Source organism: Maniola jurtina, chromosome 14, assembly GCF_905333055.1.
Source record: "Maniola jurtina chromosome 14, ilManJurt1.1, whole genome shotgun sequence".
In the NCBI taxonomy this organism is placed as follows: Eukaryota; Metazoa; Arthropoda; class Insecta; order Lepidoptera; family Nymphalidae; genus Maniola; species Maniola jurtina.
Window position 1 is genome coordinate 267,660 of NC_060042.1, and position 20,628 is coordinate 288,287.

The following is a 20,628-nucleotide window of genomic DNA, read 5'->3' on the forward strand; positions in this document are numbered from 1 at the left end:
TATAAAATAACGAAGGTCTGGCACGCGTTGGCTCTCTCTCTAGTAAGTTTCTGTTGCCATCTTGAAAGACGCCACGTCTTGGTTTTGCTCTAACGCCTAAGCAAGTAAAGCCTATATTAAGCTCATTCGTCGTTATCTTATAGGTAGCTATCGAATTGACTTCACTCTACTTCGTCTGTTTGCGCTGACCCTTACTCTTAAGGTACTTTAACAGCTCCATTGTACCTTTCTCGGTACACACTTAAAAAATAACAATAGGTACATCAAACCTGAGGGTCTCCGTATTCAAAGAAAAGTACTTACGCCTTTCTTATTTCAATTTATATTATCTTTTGATGTTGGGAAACTTGACCGTTGAGTCAAAGCGCAAAAGCGTAAAGTCCCTCAAAGCACCTTGCTTGAAGATTCTTCAAATCCGTGTGCTAATGGAGCTACTTGAAGAAGCTTATTAGGACGAGTACACACTGAGAAATTACCGCGCGATTTCAACGTTTGGTTGGCATGCGGCTACACTAGGCCACGGTTTGCTTGGTACCAGTGCCGAAATTCGAGATAATATTTTGAAAGTTCACTCAAGCGACTGTTAATGTCATCTAGTAGCGACATTTTGCACTTATCAAAAATTTGAAGTCTTTCTATTCCACTGCCTCAAGGCCGACGTCGAATTCAGGGGCGGCCTCAGCCCATTTTTAGAAAAGGGCTGAAATTAATAATCCAGGTAGCAAGAACCTGTACGAGGACACGCCCGGGCACGGAGGCTCGGCCTCGAGGCTCGTGCCCCGATACACTTTAGTTTGTCGAGAAGAAACCACAACAATTCTTCTATCAGGCAAGTGACTGCTCTTTAGCGATGCACAAATCGCAAAACAATAAGCAGCCCCGTGCGGTTTTCATCCGTGCGGTCGTTCCGCCTTGTATAAACTAGCCCTTAGAGTTGTGAAGCGGAAAGTCGGGATCGTATTGTGGAAACGTTTTTCCCAAGTTTTCTCCAGCGATGCACAAAACTCGAAACAATGCAATTCCTCTGAGAGCTATTAATTACAGACGAGCGAGTAATCTCTTTGTCCTAACTCTTTAACCTTTAGTATTTAATCGTTTTCTTCTTTTTAATATTTTTTTACTGAAGTTTTGCGAGCCATTCTTATAATTTTATACTACTCGTATTAATAAGCACCGAAATATACCTACTAAAATTTTTACATACGAACAGACATAGCAAAACCATACTTACTCCTTGTTCTAAAACTCTAGGAAACCAATCATTTTCTCAGCATTGGCTATTGAGTATTGATCCATAAAACTGTATTAGGCACACACTCAATATAATATTTGGTTTAGCTGAAGGAATCAATTGAATACGTGCCCGGAATGATTGGCAGTACTTCAATAGAGGGAATGATGAGATCAAAGCGCCGGAAATCAGGAAGCTGTGGCGCATCTTGAAGGGTAATAAAAACGATATCACATTTCACACTATAATACCTATCTATTATAAAAGCGAAAGATTGTATGTGTGTGTGTGAGTGTGTGTTTGTTGTTTGTTTGTGTGTGTGTGTGTGTGTGTGTGTGTGTGTGTGTGTGTGTATGTAACTCTTTCATGCAAAATCTAGCGAACAGATTTGGTTGAAACTTTGAATGGAGATAGATTGTACCCTGGATTAACATATGGGCTACTTTTATCCCAGAAAATCAAAGAGTTCCCACGGGATTTTTAAAAACCTATATCCACGCGAATGAAATAGGTAAGTATATGCAAAATAATAGCACGGAACCCTAACAACTTTAGTGAGTAAACCTTTTTTTAGGTTCAAAACAATACGTTTTCATCAAGATTTTCCACCTGGTGCTTTCTAAATCGCCGCATCTGTTCAATCAGAGGCAAGTTGGCGAGCAATCTATCTCGGACAGCCTTTGATGAGGACGAATCGGAGGGTATTAGTATTGTTCAGCACCAAATCGCATACCGCACCGTAATCTTGAGATCCGGGATACAATTACGAGTTCCCAAATAATCCGGGGAGCTATCTCTAAACTTAGACCACTTATTTTTGTAGAGCTAGGGCTGCGGTCTGCGGTTAAAGGACGCGAACGTGCGTTTGCCGCGGTTTTTAGGGTTCCGTACCTCAAAGGAAAAACGGAACCCTTATAGGATCACTTTGTTGTCTGTCTGTCTCTCTGTCTGTCCGTCGTGTCTGTCAAGAAACCTATAGGGTACTTCCCGTTGACCTAGAATCATGAAATTTGGCAGGTAGGTAGGTCGTAGTGGGCCGGAAATGGATTGATCATGATGATGTTGAAGATAAAGATAGGTATTTATACAGGGTGTAACCAGAACGCTAGCTAAAACCTAGCGTTATTATTATACTACCTTAACACAATCCAATGCCAATAACCATTTGCCTCATCTTGTATAGTTTCAGTGATTTAGTATTTTTCAAACCCGCTTTGTATAGCGTGCAAAACTCGAGTCAATGCCCCACCTACGATGCGGCATTGACCCTGTGTCCATGGCCAGTGGACCATGGACCAGAGTGGCCCATTTACGGAACATTCGTTGATCTAGCGTCAGTCTGATGTTTTATTTGCAATATATTGAGAACTTTAAAAAATAAAGGATTTTTAAAAAGAAATTACGTATTTTCTGTGGTGCTTTATAAGTAATACTAATCAGTACTCTCACATGTCTTCCTCATTGGTAGCGTTTTGGTTACACCATGTATATTGTCGAACAGACAACACCCTATAGTAATACACCCCAATATCATTAGCATGTGACTGACGCAACCTTGAAGTTTTTACTTACAATTACTTCAGTAATAAAGTTCTCATAAACCTTCACCTTTTTCAAATTTTCACCACCTACAATTTACAATCACCTTTATGGTACCACGAAGGAGAATAAGGTAGGATTAAGATGAGTAAGTCTAGTAATGATACTAACTCCCTTCCGCTTCCGACAATCGGACCGTGGGGATTAGTAGGTACATTTTGGTTTCATCCCTCTAACATACGAATGTATCTACGTACCTATTGTACTAATATTTTGATACGTCTTTTTTGTGTTTTTGAAATAACATTCAACATGGCTTCCATGTAGGTAAAGATCTAACTTTTTAGAAATCTTTATACTGATTAGTATAACTATAAAGCATTAGGTACGTTTTCACAATAGTTCCAAGCTTACTGTATTTTCGCTTCTTGATTGTTCGGTTTGATATCTGTGGGAAAGTTGCCATCCAAACGCACCTGTATCGTTTACTAAAACGACCAATCTGGTTAATCAACCCGCTAGGAGGTGCCACACGAGCGTGTGATGAGTATACCTACCATTAAATTCTGAGGATTCTTATTTGAGGATTCTCGCCACACGCATGCTGATATTAGAATCTGTAATTTATTTGGAAGTTGCCGTGTGTAGGTATATGCGCACAAAGTTGCGGCTTCTGCGTAATGGGTCTTAAATCGACTTAAAGGGCCAATACATATTTTTTTTTTTTACTGTTTAGAGGTCAGGGATTTTCAAAAATTTTAATTAATTTTTTTTGGTACATCTATTCTACAATTTCTCGGAAAGTTACGGACATTATCTAACACCTTGTATACAGGCTGTAACCAGAACGCTATCAAAAATGAAAACCGTGGATAGTACTGATGACAAAGATACCATAAAAAATACTACGAAAAAAAACACCCTGTATTTTTAAAAGTTCACAATATTGTAAGGTTATTTTTAAAAATTGATTTGAGTTGTCAAAAATAATATAAAATTATTAATTTATCTAATGCAGGTAGTTTGATAAAATCGATATTTCGCTCATTCGATGTCATACAATCTGTTACTAGGAGGCCGACAAGATTGAACTTGCATAAATACGGGTGTTTTGAAGGTTTTAGTTCAGTCTCCTTCTGAGATTCGGAGCGATATCGCATATTTTCGGTATTTGGGTTGTGAACTGGATAATTAGATGTTGTGATAGCAATCACGCTCTAATTAAATTATTTATTTTGGCATTAGTTTGTTTAGATTAAAACTCTCGGATAACCTTGCACATTAAACTTGTGTTTTTTTTGTGTTGGTTTTGGAGAGGACATTCCAATAATTCGATAAAAATATTTAAATAATACCTGCTTTTCTGAGTGACGCCAATAATTCAGAAGCGGGACGTGTCTCACGTTGTCTTAATTTCGCTTTGGTATCTTTTTCGAACCAACCCACATTTGATAAATTTTTTTAATGAGTTCGGTGGTTTTGGTAATTTGGTGATTAAAATATTAAGTTTTTTTTTAGAATTTAGTCTTTTGTAAAGTGGAAAGTAATTTGCAATAAGTGGTTCAGATTTCGTATACATCGAATGAGAAGTTAGTCGTTTGGATTTACTGTTGATTTGATATTAAAACTGAGAGTTCGGCAGTTCAAGGGTAGGTTTTAATGATTTGACGGAGGGCAGGATAGCCCATGATTTGGATTTGACTTAGGGCAAGGAAGCCCGCGACTGACATGACATGATTAATTAGAAACACGAGGACGTGTTAAATTCAGGACGGCCGAACTGTAAGGTTATTTTTAAAAATTGATTTGAGTTGTCAAAAATAATATAAAATTATTAATTTATCTAATGCAGGTAGTTTGATAAAATCGATATTTCGCTCATTCGATGTCATACAATCTGTTACTAGGAGGCCGACAAGATTGAACTTGCATAAATACGGGTGTTTTGAAGGTTTTAGTTCAGTCTCCTTCTGAGATTCGGAGCGATATCGCATATTTTCGGTATTTGGGTTGTGAACTGGATAATTAGATGTTGTGATAGCAATCACGCTCTAATTAAATTATTTATTTTGGCATTAGTTTGTTTAGATTAAAACTCTCGGATAACCTTGCACATTAAACTTGTGTTTTTTTTGTGTTGGTTTTGGAGAGGACATTCCAATAATTCGATAAAAATATTTAAATAATACCTGCTTTTCTGAGTGACGCCAATAATATATTGCAAATAAAACATCTAAGTGACCCTAGAAGTCAACGAACGTTCCGTAAATAGGTTACTCGAAGTGAGTGCCGTGTCGTAGGTTGGGCACCAACCCGAATTTTGCACGCTATGTCACGCTATACGATGCGGGTTTGAAAAATACTAAATCACTAAAAGTACAAGATAGGGCAAATGATTATTATTGGCATTGGATAAGGTAGTAAGTATAACAATAACGCTAAGGTTTTGCTAACGTTCTGGTTACTCTCTGTATAACGATCGCATCGGTCTACGTTTCATCACATACATACGAGTTTATGCAGCTTCATATTCCATTGAATGTCGAGTGCGCATCGGAACCCCCCCCCCCCCCCCCCCACACCATCCATTCTAGATTAAATTCCTCTTCCGATGGAGGATTCGGAGAATTCATTGCACTAGAAATCGTAAGAGATTGAGATGTTGTGACTGCGGTGTCATATTTTTAAAAGTTTTCACTGAATCGAATAGAAAAGATATAAACTAGCTGACGCCCGCTGCTTCGTCCGCGTGGATTTAAGTTTTTCGAAATCACGTGGGAACTCTTTGATTTTCCGGGATAAAAAGTAGTCTATGTCTATCCAGGATATTATCTATCTCCATTCTGAATTTCAGCCAAATCCGTCTAATGGTTTTTGCGTGAAGGAGTAACAAACATACACACACATGCACATACACACATACACAAACTTTCGCCTTTAGTGTGATTAGTGTAATAATAAAATAAAATCAAATGAAGCCCGGACTTCTTGAAAAAAATAATGTTTGTTTGCCTGTCTATTCGTTACCGCATCTTTCATCCGATTGAGTTGAAACTTTGTACAATTGTTGTCGGCATTCGCGTGAAGGTTTCTAACACCATCACAGTATAAAAGCTGGTTCGCTTTTAAAATTTCCTAAGCCATCCTTGAGAAATGAATTAATAATTCGATAGATGATGATGAACGAATAGAAAAGTAATTAGAGCGCTAGAGTATATTATTGTTAAATTAATTCTATCCATTAAATCCTAACAAAATATTGTATCACCCTATAAACTTAATTAAGTAATTGAGACTGAATACCTACTTTGATTTAATAATTCGCTATTTAATTTCATTAATTTACCATTTATTCTTTTAATTTCGTTTAATACCTTTTTTTTTTTTTTTTTTTTTTTGTTGACGGGGGGGAAATCTTCACAAGATACCCGACCTCTTTGAGGAGAGATCGGGTTATGTGGGATTTGTACCCACTAAAACCCCCTCGATGGCCATCCTCAGCGCATATTAAGAGGCTCCGGGAACTCTTACGAACGTGCGCCGGTGCCTCCCCTGCGCGACGCCCAGTGGGCTCATCCTGAAAGATGCACTCCCCTGGCCTCGTGCACTTTGCATGTAGCCACGACAGCTTGCGCCACAGCAAGCGGTCGTCCTTCCAGGGTCGCCAGCCAGAGCTCCGCTCCAGCCACTAGCGGCCCGGTCCCAGCGCCTGGGACTACTGAATGGGACGATCAGGGCGTTGATCAGCGCCGCCCTGATGTCTCCGCCTCCGAGAAGGATCGGCTCGCTCGCGGTCCCGCTCTGCGGCCTCCTTCTTACACATTACTACTTCACAGAAGGAGACCACTGCCCTCCATGCTTCACTGTCCTCCAGCATTGCCGCTATGACAGCAGGTGGTGACAGGTCTCTCCCAACGTAGCTGACCAGGATGCGCCGCTCAGGTTCCCAGGCAGGGCACTCTTCGAGCGTGTGCTGAGCGGAGTCCCGGACCTCCCCACAGTGATGACACCGCGGTGTCTCCTCGCGACCGATCCGACACAGGTACTCGCCGAAACAACCATGTCCGGTAAGTACCTGTGTCAGTCTAAATGTTAAGCTGCCATGTTTTCTCCCCAGCCAGGCTTCGAAGTTTGGTAAAATAGCCCCGACAACGCGTTGACGTGCGTTCCTATCCTCTTCCAAGCGTATACGCCAATTTACTAAGGCTTGTCGGTGCGCTTGCCGTCGCAGGGTACCAGTGTCCGGCCCGTCTGCAGTCCTCTGTAAGACTGCGCGGGTCTGGGTGTACACCCTCGCATTCATGTCCGCCAGTATATCCAGAGGTGGAAAGCGAGCCAGTAGAGTAGCCGCCTCAAAGGATATGGTGCGGTATCCACGCGCAACCCTTATAGCCATCTTTCGCTGTACGCTATTAAGTTTCGCTCTGAGACGCTTTACACCAGAAAGCCTATGCGACCATACCGGCGCCCCATAGAGAGCTATCGATCGGACGACCTCAGCGTAAAGTCGGCGAACTCCTTCTTGTGGTCCCCCGAGATTAGGCAGCAGACCATGCATTGCTCCAGCTACTTTCTGAATTTTGGAGACTAAGCGCTCGAAATGTTCCTCAAATCCCCATCGGCCGTCCAAGGTAAGACCCAGATATTTGAGGTATTGCCCTACCTGGACATCTACGTCACCCACTCGAATCGATGAGCTGGGTGGTTCCAGTCGCCTAGGAAGCCCATGGAACCATAGTGCCTCTGTTTTATGAGGCGCTATCTTTAGTCCAAGCTCGTGGATTTTGGCCACTACGCAGGCCACGCCTACCTCTGCGAGCCTTGATGTCTCCTCGAATGTGTTGCCTTCAGCTAACACCATAGTGTCATCGGCGTAGCAGACTAGGGTGATACCAGAGGGGACAGTGACACGAAGAACTGCGTCGTAGGCCAGGTTCCACAGAAGTGGTCCTAATACGGAACCCTGTGGAACACCACAGTTTACTTCTCTCCTGTGCATGCAACCATTCCGCCCTGTGTAAGTGATTGATCTGTCGCTTAGGTACGCCCCAACTATGTTGCGCAGGTATACGGGAATGTTATGGTGAGTTAGCGCATTCCTTATAGTAGCCCAAGGAAGTGAGTTGAAGGCATTGACAATATCTAAGCTCACCGCTAATGCCACCCCACCCCTGCTAAGGGCCCGTTCCGAAGAGGCGCGTACGCAAAGGATCGCATCGACTGTTGATCGGCCCTGCCGGAAACCAAACTGACTTTCGGACAAGTCGGGGCCCACATGTGATAGATGATCGCTGAGACGGGCAGCTATAATCCGCTCGAACAGCTTACCTGCTTCGTCCAAGAGACATATGGGTCGGTAAGCTGATGGGGACTCCATGGGTCTACCTTCCTTTTTAAGGAGAACTAGCCGCGCTTCCTTCCACCCGGATGGGAATATGCCTGATTGAAGACAACTGTTGAATAGGTGTCTCAACCTGTATTCTAAAACCTCCAAAGCTAACACCCAGGCGCGGCCTGGTATGCCATCTGGCCCAGGTGCGGTATTACAAGTTGCGAGACGCCTAACCGCTCGCTTTAGTTCCTCTTCCGAGACATCTAGTTCATCTGACCAGGCTTCTTGCGGTGCCGCGATGGTGGAGGGGCTGTTTTGGGATCTAGGAAAAAGAACATCGACTATTCGCTCTACCAAATTTGGCTCAAGAGTTTCGGTCAGTGGAGGGACCCATGGTCTGAGTTTGCCCAGTACCATTTTGTATGGGCGTCCCCATGGGTCCCTATCCAGCCCTTCGAGCAGCTCTCTCCAGCTCCGCGCTTTAGCGTTTGCAATTGCGATCTGGAGCAGTTTTGTAGCTTCCCGGTAAGTGGAGTAGGCAGTTGCGATTGCTTCAGCTGTAGATCTCCGTCTTCTTCTGGCCCTAGTATATTGGCGTCTGGACCTTAGACATGTTCTGCGCAGTTGTGCAATGTCTTCGGACCACCAATAAACCGCCCGATTTTTGGCCTGCCGACATCTTGGCATCGATGTATTGCATATCCGTGTCATAGTTTCCCGAAACCAGGACGCCTCCTCTTCCGGATCGGATAAGACACCATGAATTCGTTCTGGCCAGGCTTCGACGCAGGCAGCTGCAACTAATAAATCGCGGTCTAGCTTTTTAAGGGCCCAACGTTGCGATTGGCTGCTATTTTGTTGCTCGATGATGCCAGAAGTTCCCGCTGAGACTACAAAAACTATGTGTCGGTGATCTGACAGTGTGACCACTTCTTCTGCAACCCGCCATCCTGACACCATACGTGATGCAGGAGGGGTCGCCCATGTAAGATCCACGATCGACTCCCCCTGCCACCGCACACAAGTGCTTGTCGAGCCCTGATTTAAAAGACGAAGGTCAAGTTCCGCCGCCCACTCTTGGATGATATCACCCCTTCGATCATCACGCTTGTCCCCCCAGACCCTTGAGTGCGCGTTGAAGTCACCCAGTACTATCAAAGGGCGGGGCAAGCATCTGCGGATACAGGCAGCCAACTCGTCTAGGTATGCTTCATAGACGGTAATACCGGAGTTGGGAGAAATGTAGCAGCCCAGCACTGCCAGGGGACCCCATTCTACAGCGACGTAACCTGATCCTCTCTCCAGAATGGAACAAGGCGGATCGCTTTGCCTTCCCGCCCAGTATATCGCGACGGCGTCCCCAACGCTACCAAACCAGCGAGGATGGTTGGGGACTTTGTAGGGCTCAGCCACCACAGCTAAGGCAACAGACCACTCAGCCAGACTTTGCAACAACAAGTCCTGTGCAGCCCGGCAGTGGTTCAAGTTGCCCTGAAGGACCCTTAGCTGCGCGTATTTTGCGCTTTTTTAACCTTCTCTGCTGGCTCATTGGCCAGCTGATCAATTTCACTTGGTCTATGAGACACGAAAGGTTCTTTGAGTCTCCCTTTAGTTCTCGCCTTCTTAGGGGGGTTACATTTATCGCCCCCTAATCTATGGTCTGCTGGCCGACCAAGATCCGCACATACTGGGCATTTTGGCACTTTCGATTTACATTCGCGGGCCTTGTGTCCCGATTCCCCGCAACTATAGCAACACAGGCTTCTGTCCACGGTGTTCGAGCATTGCTTCCGGACATGCCCAAATTCTAGGCAACGAAAGCATTGTAACTGCCTAGGTGCCAAGACTCGCACTCTTGCACTGACCCATCCTATCCGCAGATGCTTTTCTATAGCAAGTTTGCGAACAACCGTCAGTGGGCATCGGACCCAGACTGTACCCAACCTGGAGGCGCTATACTGAATCTCACCCACCTTCACTTGCTCTTCAGGGCATTCTCCAGCCTCAGCTATAGCCACTGCAACGTCCTGTTTTGCGATGGATTCATCCAGGTCCATTACCCTTATCTCTCCCGTTTTGACTGGCCGTGCAATTCTAACACCCATGTCGGCGAGAGCCGTCCTAAGTTGTTCTGCTAGAGCGTCAGCCTTTTTGGCACTGTCGGGTCCGGGAATTTCAAGAACAAGACCCCCTGTAATAGCCTTTTTTTGACGTACCTGCAATATTCCGCACTCCGCTAAACTTACCCGCTGCTTGGCAGTTGCCATAGCAGTAGCGTAGTTGACTGTAGCACCTTCAGTCAGAGTGATAGTGACCGCCGCGGTTTTAGGGACAGGAGGTGTCTTTGCTGTCTTCTTCGCCTGCCCTGAAGCAGTAGCTGAACCTGCTGTGGCACCTGTGTCTTTCTTCGAAGCGGACGTTCTTGTTTTTCGCCCCACAACTTTAGCCCAAGTGGCAGTAGCTAGTTGCTCTGGCTCCAAACATCCTGGTGCGTCCAAAGTTGCCTCCGACCGAGTGTCGCTAACCAGTTGTGGTCTTTGAGTATCTTCCTTTTGCTTTTTCTTCGATCTCTTGCTTGTCTTACCTTTTGACTGTACCATCCCCGTTGTTTTTTCTAGCTTTTGTCCCAAAATTGATCTAGCGTCTTGTTGAGGCATAATTTCTGCTCTAAACTCTGCCAGTTTTTCATCCATTAGAGCAGAAATACGTTGCACTAGTGGATCTTTGTCCTTCCTTGATTTCCCAGTTTGTTGGGCCCATCCTTCTGCCCCCGTGCCCCTTTGGCGGAGACAATTTACCTCCACTGTCAAACTTGTCAATTCAGCTTTAAGGCTGGCAAGTTCTGAGCGGAGCTCCCCATTTTCTTTCCTTAGCTTCTCCACGTCTAAGTTGGAGCTTCTTTGTGCCAGCTCTGATGCCGCCGCCATCGCAGAGCGAGCAGCCAGACGAATGTTTTGTGCATGAGCACCCCTCAAGTTGCGAGAACTATCTGCAACTTTTTCAATAGTTGAGATAGACTCAAAGATACGAGTCATTATGTCAACAGACGTGCAGTCCTTCAGCTCGTTCTGAATGCTCTCGACAGTAGGCAGATCTTTTTTTGTCTTCATACTTGGCGTAGCCTCATAGGGGTCAGGTGCATGATCATCCTCCACCGCAGTTTTCTTTGCCTTTCCCGGCTTACACAAGTAAGGCTGTCGCCTTTTTCGCGTTCCTGAAGCAGTTGATGCGGTCGACGCGAGTGAGCAGTCAGAAACGTCCGCTTCGCTCTCTTTTTCCGAGGGACGCGCAAAAACGCACGGTCGTTCAGTTTCCTTCCCTAAGGGACGCGCAAAAAAGCACGTCTCTGCCTTTCCGCGCAGGCCTTCTAAACTTCTCGTGTTATTTTCATTGGCTCCTAGTGAGCCTTTTCTTTCACGTCCTTCAGTTGGTTGCACCATTTTCCATGTGTTTGTGTCAGTCTGTTGGTCTTCTATAGATGTTGTTTCTTTTGCTAGTATAGTGCTCATATCAGTGTCCTGGCTAGTGTTCTGGGTTGGTGGTGACCTCTGAACGGCTCCCCCCCGGGTGAAAGGATTTATCTTGTCGTTCTCTATAGAACAATTCTCTTCGGCTGCAGTATTCACACCACGATATGGTGAGGCTACTGCTGCTGTTGTAGGTGTGTGTGTAGGTTTGTATGTGTGCGTTTGAGTATATTTGACGCTAGGCGAACCGTTGCCCCCCCCAGAATACGAGGGGCGGCCTGAAGCCCTGATTATGGTCGGTTGCGACGGCATATCCAAAGCTCCAGGGAGGGATTCTCCAGCACTGCTTGCAGCGCTGGTACCCTCCTGGGGTAGTTTCTTTTTTTGATCCGCTTTATTCACGTTTTGCACTTTTCCTTTTAATCCCTCCTCCCCTCCAAGAGTGCTCAGTTGAGGGTTACTAAAAACTGCCTGATTTTCGGCGTTTTGATCTACTCTCCAGTCATTTTTGGGACTATTTAGGTCCCAAGGCTCGCTGCAGCCTCATTCAGCCGGTTTCCCAGCTGAGGATGTGGTTATCCCGCCACTGCTCGGTCGCCAGAGCCTCGTCTGTTGTCCAGCAGGGAGCACCACGGCAACCAGTTGGTTGTCGCCGCCGTTAGGCGCGTGCAGGTGAGGTTGACGTTTGGATCGGTTAAGATGTTGGTTACCGTTCATCCCTTGCCCCCCAAATATTCGTTTAATACCTACCTTTTTGCTTAAATTAACAAATTCAGTTTCTAAACTTTTCACTTAGCAGTCGAACGTTTTAATTTAGAAAAGGTGCTAAAACTTTAAACAAACTAGATATTTTCTTCAAAACGATCACTGTTTCAAAATGTGTTCTTACTGACTTAGCCAGGGAACTTTGTTAAATAAGTTGTCTCGATTTATTATTCTGTATAACTTAAACTTATTTCTAGTTTATATGTCATAGATTTCACTTCATAATTATAAAGTAATTCTACTAATACTTACAAATATGAAAGTGTGGATGTTTGGATGTTTGTTACTCAATAACGCAATAACGGCTGAACGGATTTGGATGAAATTTGGCATGGAGATAGATTATACATACCTATACCCTGGATTAAGACACGGATACTTTTTATCCCGAAAAATCAATGGTTTTCCACGGGATTTAAAAAAAACCTATATCCACGCGGACGAAGTCGCAGGCAGCAGCTAGTAAATAATAAAAAAATAGGTTTCTTTATTAGTTTTTCCAAAATTATAATAACCGTAAGTAGAGCAACATACATAATATTATAGTATTATAGACAGGTCGAGATGGGGATGGGGATTCGGTCCGCCCGCTCATTCGATTGCCATCTCGACCTGTCGCGAACTATAGCTGGTGTAGGCACGCAATGCCCTTGTTTTGCCATAAGAATCTTTTTTAATAGAGTGTCCAAGATAATAATATTGCACTTGTATGTTTTTGTCAAACAGTTAGCTCTATTGTTTGCTACATAGAGGTACATAACACATTAACATAATATTCGGAACCCAACAGTTTAGTTAGATACTTTCTTGAAATAGCATAGGACATCAAAATTCACAACTTTAGTTCTAATTTGGAAAATTTTGAAATGAAACTTAGAAATAGAACAATTGGAACTTAAACAACACTGGCAAACTAACATAGCAAAAGTTTATTCATGAATTCAGTAGGTGTGAAATATACTACATATTTGAACTATAAATGTACGGAACGGAACTATTTAGTGGGTCGCAGAAAATACAGATGAAATTTAATGAAACGAAACCAATTATTTGGTTAACAAAGGCTCGTCCAGCTCTTCGGTTGGAGCCGTCGAATGCGCAGTAGGTTTTAACACTTCAAAAGAATTTGTATTGAATTAATCCATTTTGATTAATCTCTTTAGCTCTGGAACAGTTTCCGATCTTCATAAGGCTTATTGGTATTTTTTTAATTCTTCGTATAAAGCGGGATAAAATGACAAAGAACTCGTGTTAAGTAGGTTTTTTATGTTTTAACAAAAGGAAATCTATAGCGTTTCTAAAAAGACACTGGCTTACTTATATTATACTTATATTATAAAGAGGTAAAGTAAGTTTGTTTGTAGGAAGCAATCTCTGGAACTACTGAACCGATTTTAGAAATTCTTTCACCAGTAGAAAGGAACTCTTGAGTGACAGGCTATATTTTATTTTCAAAAAAATTAGAGTTCCCTACGAAAATTGTAATTAACTAATAAGCTACCCGTGCAAAGCCGGAGCGGGTCACTAGTTTGATATAATTTGAAGTTTTTTTATTCAGATACAAGTTAGCCCTTGGTGCTAAATGATGATGCAGTCTAACATGGAAGCGGGCTAACCTGGAAGGGGTATGGCAGTCTTCATTAGACCCATACTCCTTTGGTTTCTACATGCCATCGTGCCGGAACGCTAAATCGTTTGGCGGTTCGGCCAGATCACCCACCAGACCAGACCAGACCAAAAATTATAAAATTCTAAACCCCTGCCGGGAATCGTACCCGGGACCTCCCACTAATAAGACCAGAGCGCTTACCACTGCGCTAGGGAGGTTGTCGTGAAGTTTAAGATAAATTGAGTATGCAATAAAGGTTCGTCCGTGGAATCATTCCACCTGCACGGCTCAAGTATTCCAGTGTCCCGGGCGCCCCCGGGCCTTGATTGTGCCTGGCTATGCCTCGTTTGCCGTTCTCTATTGAATCTAGATTAAATTCCTTCAAAGCTCAGCGTTTTAGAGAATTCATTCACTTCGAAATCTTTACAAGATAGAGGCGTGTACGGACTTCGAAATCATAGAAAATCGTCTTTAGCACTTGTAAAAGTCTATTTGAATAAAAATCTATTTTATTTTATTTTATTTTACTTTTTGTACCTACAAGTTGGATTATTCTAAAGCAAAGATATAAAACTCCATATAGGTAAGCAAAACTCTACAATGGAGATCCACAGGCAAAACTGTTCTCAGAGGGCGCCACGTCAAGAGGTCCGGCCAATGTCAATGTCAAAATCAACATTTTTAGGGTTCCATACCTCAAAAGGAAAAACGGAACCCTTATCACTTTGTTGTAGGTTTGTCGGTCTGTCTGTCTGTCCGTCTGTCCGTCTGTCTGTCTGTCGCGTATGTCATGTCTCTCAAGAAAATCTAGAGGGACTTGCCTAGAATCATGAAAGGTAGGTCTTAAATAGCTCAAGTAAAGCAAAAAATCTGAAAACCGTGATTTGTGGTTACAGTACAAAAAAAAATTAAAATCATTATACTTATTAGTATTTTCAATTTTCAAAGTGAGATAAGTATATTAAGTGGGGTATCATTTATGAAAGGGCTTTACCTGTACATTCTAAAACAGATTTTTATTTATTTTTATATGCATAAGAAATAGTTTTTAAATACCCGAGTACGGAACCCTCGATGTGCGAGTCTGACTAGCACTTGGCCGGTTTTATTATTTTGTTTTAGTAGACTCTAGCAAGAAAATCAATTAATTATTCGTTAATTATTATCATTGGTAGTAGCTTTACCGAGTTTCATAAATTCCTTTTTCGAGTTATTCTCGTCCATTCTCCGAAACCAATAATAATTATTACATTCGGTGTCCACTAATTTCGCTGTACAGAGGGATATTGCAAGCAATCGGCGTGGAATTGTCGAAGCCGTGTAATTATGTTGGGTTGACTTAGCACGTTCAATAGCCCCTGTATTATACCTGCTACATTTATGTAGCCTATTAGAGCTAAACCCCAGGACCGCCAGAGTTACCTATTTACTTTTAACCGACTTCCAAAAAAAGGGAAAGGTTCTCTATTCGACTATATGTATTTTTCCTCGTTTTTTTGAGTCGGTGCCAATGAGGTGCCAACTACCAATGTGGAGTCACAAGCAATATGAAGAGTAGACGGCTTGTGCGGTTAATTGGCACCGGCTCCATAAAATGTTAACATTCACTCTTGTATAATATATAATATTATGTTCGGTAACAAATTAAATTATATTTTATACTTTTTAGTGTTTGTGGTTATTGAAGTCGATTTAGTGCCGACACGAAGGCCAATTGTAAGTAGTTAGGTATCTAGGTAAAAAATAACTACTAACTTTTCTTAAAGCCTGGGTACCGATTTTTTGTATGTTTTACAGAATATTGTTAATAAATTAATATTCAATATTTAAAGCTCTTATAAAAATAACATACTAATTTTCCTCGTAATTTTTACTGTTACTCAGGAAAATACATAAAAATCAGCACTCAGACTTTAAGAAAAGTGTGTAATGTTTTTAGTAGCTCAAGCAGCTGATATCTTTAAATTCGCCCTTGGCTCAAGCTAGCAAATAGCGTTGCTAAAACTACTCTATCCCATTCATTTTGTGTCTCAGAAAATTAGTAACGTCTGGCGCTACTGGAATCTTGGTCCATAGATAAGATTTTAGATTCATGGATAGGGCATAATATATTATTCTTCCTTCACAAACCATAACTCAGTCCGTAAGTAGATACCAAATAACTTAAGAGTCCATACAAAACTTTTAGGACCTACATTATACTGTTGCATTTACGATTCTGCACAGCTTTTATTGTGCGAGATATATCCAAGTTTCTAGATATATTACGATAGGATAAACTTGATTTATCCTTTTCAGATACACATATCTTATCACACTTGACATAAAGGCTATAATTGAACGCATCGCGGAACTATGTTTCAGACAAGAACTTAGTTACGTTTTCAAACAACGCCAATGTAGTTTATCACTTTAAAGGAAGGGGTATAGTGGTAATGAAGTACTTTTGTTGAACAAACATTGTCTTGAGAGTTCTTACGAAATGGTGTTGGTTAGTATACGCTCTTAAAATGGGAGTTTTTCTTCTTTCGAATGTTTTTGTTACTGCAGATATTTTTCCGACTAGGGATTGTCTTAAGTTTTGTAGTTTTTTTTTGGTAATAAATTTTAGCGTTTAAACAGATGGACCGATTCGAAAGATCGACAGATAGACAACAAAGTTATCTTATAAGTTAACGTACCTACCTCAAAAGGAAAAATTCCTTTTGATGTACGTTCGGAACCCTAAAAACAAGTCATAATAAAAAAAATAAAAAAGACGACTGTCCGTCGAGCGCGTGTAGTGCGAGTAGTACTCGCGCGTAAAGTGCGAGTTAGACTCACGCACTGACAGACAACAAAGTGATCTTATAAGGGTTCCGTTTTTCCTTTTGAGGTACGGAACCCTAAAAATGTCGAACCCGGGACCTCAGACTGATAAGATCACAGCGCTTACCTCTTCGCCAGGGAGGTCATCAAATGATGCTTCTAATCTAACGTCATCAAATGACGAGTCTGTTTACTCAATTCACATCAAGGCGGAGATCATTAATGTGTGAAATTCAACGATACAGAATCCCCCCCTTCGCGGAAATTGCTCTGAAACGCAAAAGTTCGTATTAACTTACAATTTCGCGTCAAATGACTTCGCTCCCTTGATATTTTCCTTCTGTGTGCTTAGTATAAGTTTCTACATCTCACCAACGTTTGGAGAGTTCGAATGTCGAAACATGAAAGACCACCGATTTTAATTATTAAATCATTAATAATTTTAATTATTTATTTATTGCTGTTATTTTATTTTTTGTTCTTTCTGTGTTTCTGTTATTTTTTCTGTTGTTTTTGTTATTTTATTGTTTGTTGTTTAAAAATAGGGTAAAATGTGAAAAATAAATAAATGAGAGTATTAATTATTATTTAATATATTATGTGTACTAGCTGATGCCCGCGACTTCGTTCACGTAGATATAGCCTTTTTTGAAATCCCGTGGGAACTCTTTTATATTCCGGAGTAAAAATAGCCTATGTGTTAAATTAGGGTATAGGGTAGGGTAGAGTATCATTTCTTTCAGTCAAATTCGTTCAGTAGTTTTTGCGTCATAATATTTGCGTGATTGCGTTTATAATACTATGTGTCGTTACGCGTAGGAAGCAATTCGGTTTCATTCATTCAGTATGGCAAAAGAGAGACACGATACAAGGCATCACATTACTCCACTCCAATTTAAAACCACTACGTGAACAGACGACCATCATCAAAACCGTGGTGTCTGAAAGTCCCTACAAGAGACCTATGTCCATCAGTGGATGTCTATCGGTTGATAATGATGATGATGATGAATTTAATGTGTCTCCTAACATACTTAAATATTACGAAACCGATATTATATTATTTACTGGATATTTTCTGGTCTTACACAATGCTTCCGGCTGAAACTCAAGCTGTAGATGTATGTAGAATGTATTTGAACTTAGAAAAGAACAGAATGAATACACATTTTTTTTTACCATTGACGCGTTTCGATTCTTAAATTCTATAAACGCTAGTAAGAGGTAAAATCTCATACTAAGCACACTGTATCTGTTCCCGGACTTTATTGAGCAGATTATAAGCGATATAAACAAGTGTAATATTTCAGGAGTTGTCGAACTTTCAGGGATTTTGACAAGCTTTCCGGCTTTTGCTCGCAAACGATCTCTGTATAACGACCTCCATGTCCTCCAGTGGTGAGTGCTGTGGTCTTACGCGGGAGGTTCCGGGTTCGATTCCATGAAAAAGGAATTTTTCATTTCTAAATTGTCACTGGTCTGGCTGGTCGTAGCCATACCGGCAAAGCCGTGCTGCCAAGCGATTTTGCGTTCCGTTACGATGCCGTGTAGAAACCGATGAGGGGTAACTAAACTGTCTACTTACTTCTTCCGCGGCAGTGATAGCCTAGTGGTTAATAAGTCGGTCTACTATTCGAGTGATCAAGGATTTGATCCCGGGCACGCACCTTTAACTTTTCAGGGTTATTTATGTTTTTAATCACTACTCATATTATAAATTCAGTGTGTTTGTTTGTTGTTTTAATGGTTTGTTCTTCAATCACCTCGCGACAGAGCAAAGGATCGGCGTGATTTTGTGCATGGGTGTAGTTAAAGACCTGAGAGAGTGACCTAGGCTACTTTTTTTCCCGGAAAATCAAACAGTTCCCATGGGATTTTTAGGGTTCCTTACCTCAAAAGAAAAAACGGAACCCTTATAGGATCACTTTGTTAAAAACATCAATCCACGTGGACGCAGTAGTGGGCTAGTAATGAAATAATATCACGTCTTGTTTTAACGGTGAAGGAAAACATCGCATGGTGAGGAAACTTGCATGCTCGAGAGTTCTCCATAATGTTTCATCATAATGATTTCTTCCAAATTAGCCCGCTTCCATCTCAGACTGCATCATCACTTACCAGATGGCATTCAGTCAAGGGCTACTTTGTTATCAAATAAAAACTTGAAAGACAATTCTGGGAACAGATTCAATCAAACTATTAGAAGCACTACGATTGTTAAACGGAGCTTTATTGTGAAACTTGTAGTTGTGAAACTGCAAACAATGTTAGAAGTTATTTATCACACAGAAGTTGATACAGTTGTTGAATGGCCTTTGATGAAACGCGGGCAACTGTTGATGTTGTAAGTACCTACTATAACTAGGGGAACTGTTTGTTGTTTGTAAAAGGGTTAAAATAGACGTATTTTATAATTTCTGGAAAAACTCCCGCTGAATATTACGCAGAAAATACTTGTACCTATATAATGGTACATAACGTGCCTGCGTGCAAAATATAGGAAAGGGAACGCTAAAAATATGATTTGTACGAAATTTTAACTTTAATGACCTAATCATCAGACATGATATTATATGTTCCGAATATGCATTCGTAGATCTCTAGGTTATGTATAAGTACCCTTTATTCGTAGAATGTGCGTGCAATAATGCGCCAGTCTCATTTATCCCGGCTTCCTTCATTAACTCCGTTAATTAGCCCCTAGCGACGCTTTGCCCCACTCTGAAGCCCCGCTGTGACAATCATTACGCTACAGCTTTAGTAGGTTTCACTGAAGCGCGATTTATGATATTAGGAAAGCATCACTTGTCACAGCGACAGGAGTTATATTATATGCAGCCCTACATCTAAACTCTTTCAACTCAAAAAGTCGAAAACTAAAACCCGACTGCGATCGTCTTAGTAAACGCTGAAATATTAGAGTAAAATTGTTTTCTGTCGCTTGGTATATTTTAATGTTGTTGTATATTTACACTCGTGAACTCAGAATTGACTTCCCACTCGTGTCAATAGCAAAAAAAAAGTTGGAGACCCCCACTTTTTTGATGTAGCATCCGTTAGGTCATTTTTTTCGTATAAAATATAGCATATAAAAATAAAAATAGAAATTCTTTATTGCATAATGTGTGTTACAAAAGATGTTGGTAATTATTACAAAGTTCAACACATTAGCCATAGTGGCGTACAAATAATGTGGTAGTTGATTTGGATAATAAAGTTTTGAAAAAATAAGCAAACATATAATGAAAATATCCGAATAAGAAATGAAAAAGTCAGTCATGAACATGGATCAATGTCCTGAACGCATCTATACTAATATTATAAATGCGAAAGTGTGTCCGTCTGTCTATCTGTCTGTCTGTCTGTCTGCTACGTTTTCACGGCCCAATCGCTGAACCGATTTTAATGAAATTTGGTACAGACTTAGGATACATCCCGAGAAGGACATAGGCTACTTTTTATCCCGGAATATCAAAGAGTTCCTACAGGATTAAAAAAAACGAAAGCCGCGCGGGCGAAGCCGCGGGCATCCTTTAGTAAATGAATAAAATGGTGTAAAGATGTCAATCAAATCAAAACTGTTTCTTATTTAAGAAATATTTTTCTAAAGAATAGAAATTTTGTGTATGTCTGTGTCACCCAGACCTCTACAACGAATCAATTGACACTTTATTCATTAAAATCAGCCTAGTAGTTTAGGCGCTACGGTGGAACACACATATATGAATCTGGATACAAACACACATACATACATAGACTGCTAAATTCATGACCCCTCTTTTTGCTCTCGGCTTTGCCGCAGTCGGGCAAAAACATCTTTTTCACTAAGAAAAACCCAGCCAAGTGCGAGTAGGGCTCGCGCACCGAGGTTTCCGTA

At 41.6% G+C, this 20,628-nt stretch overlaps 1 protein-coding gene and 1 long non-coding RNA gene across 2 annotated transcripts in view; one reads left to right on the forward strand and one right to left on the reverse strand.

Annotated features, from left to right (window-relative positions):
* The window catches only part of LOC123871556 (allatostatin-A receptor), a 107,258-nt gene that overhangs the window by 45,599 nt on the left and 41,031 nt on the right, over nucleotides 1-20,628 (forward strand). The gene's annotated exons all lie outside the window — the stretch shown is intronic.
* On the reverse strand, nucleotides 15,366-19,292 carry LOC123871571. Its single transcript, XR_006797282.1, has 3 exons — nucleotides 19,282-19,292; nucleotides 16,139-16,144; nucleotides 15,366-15,430 (listed from the first exon to the last, which is right to left on the reverse strand). It is a non-coding gene; the product is annotated as an uncharacterized LOC123871571 (long non-coding RNA).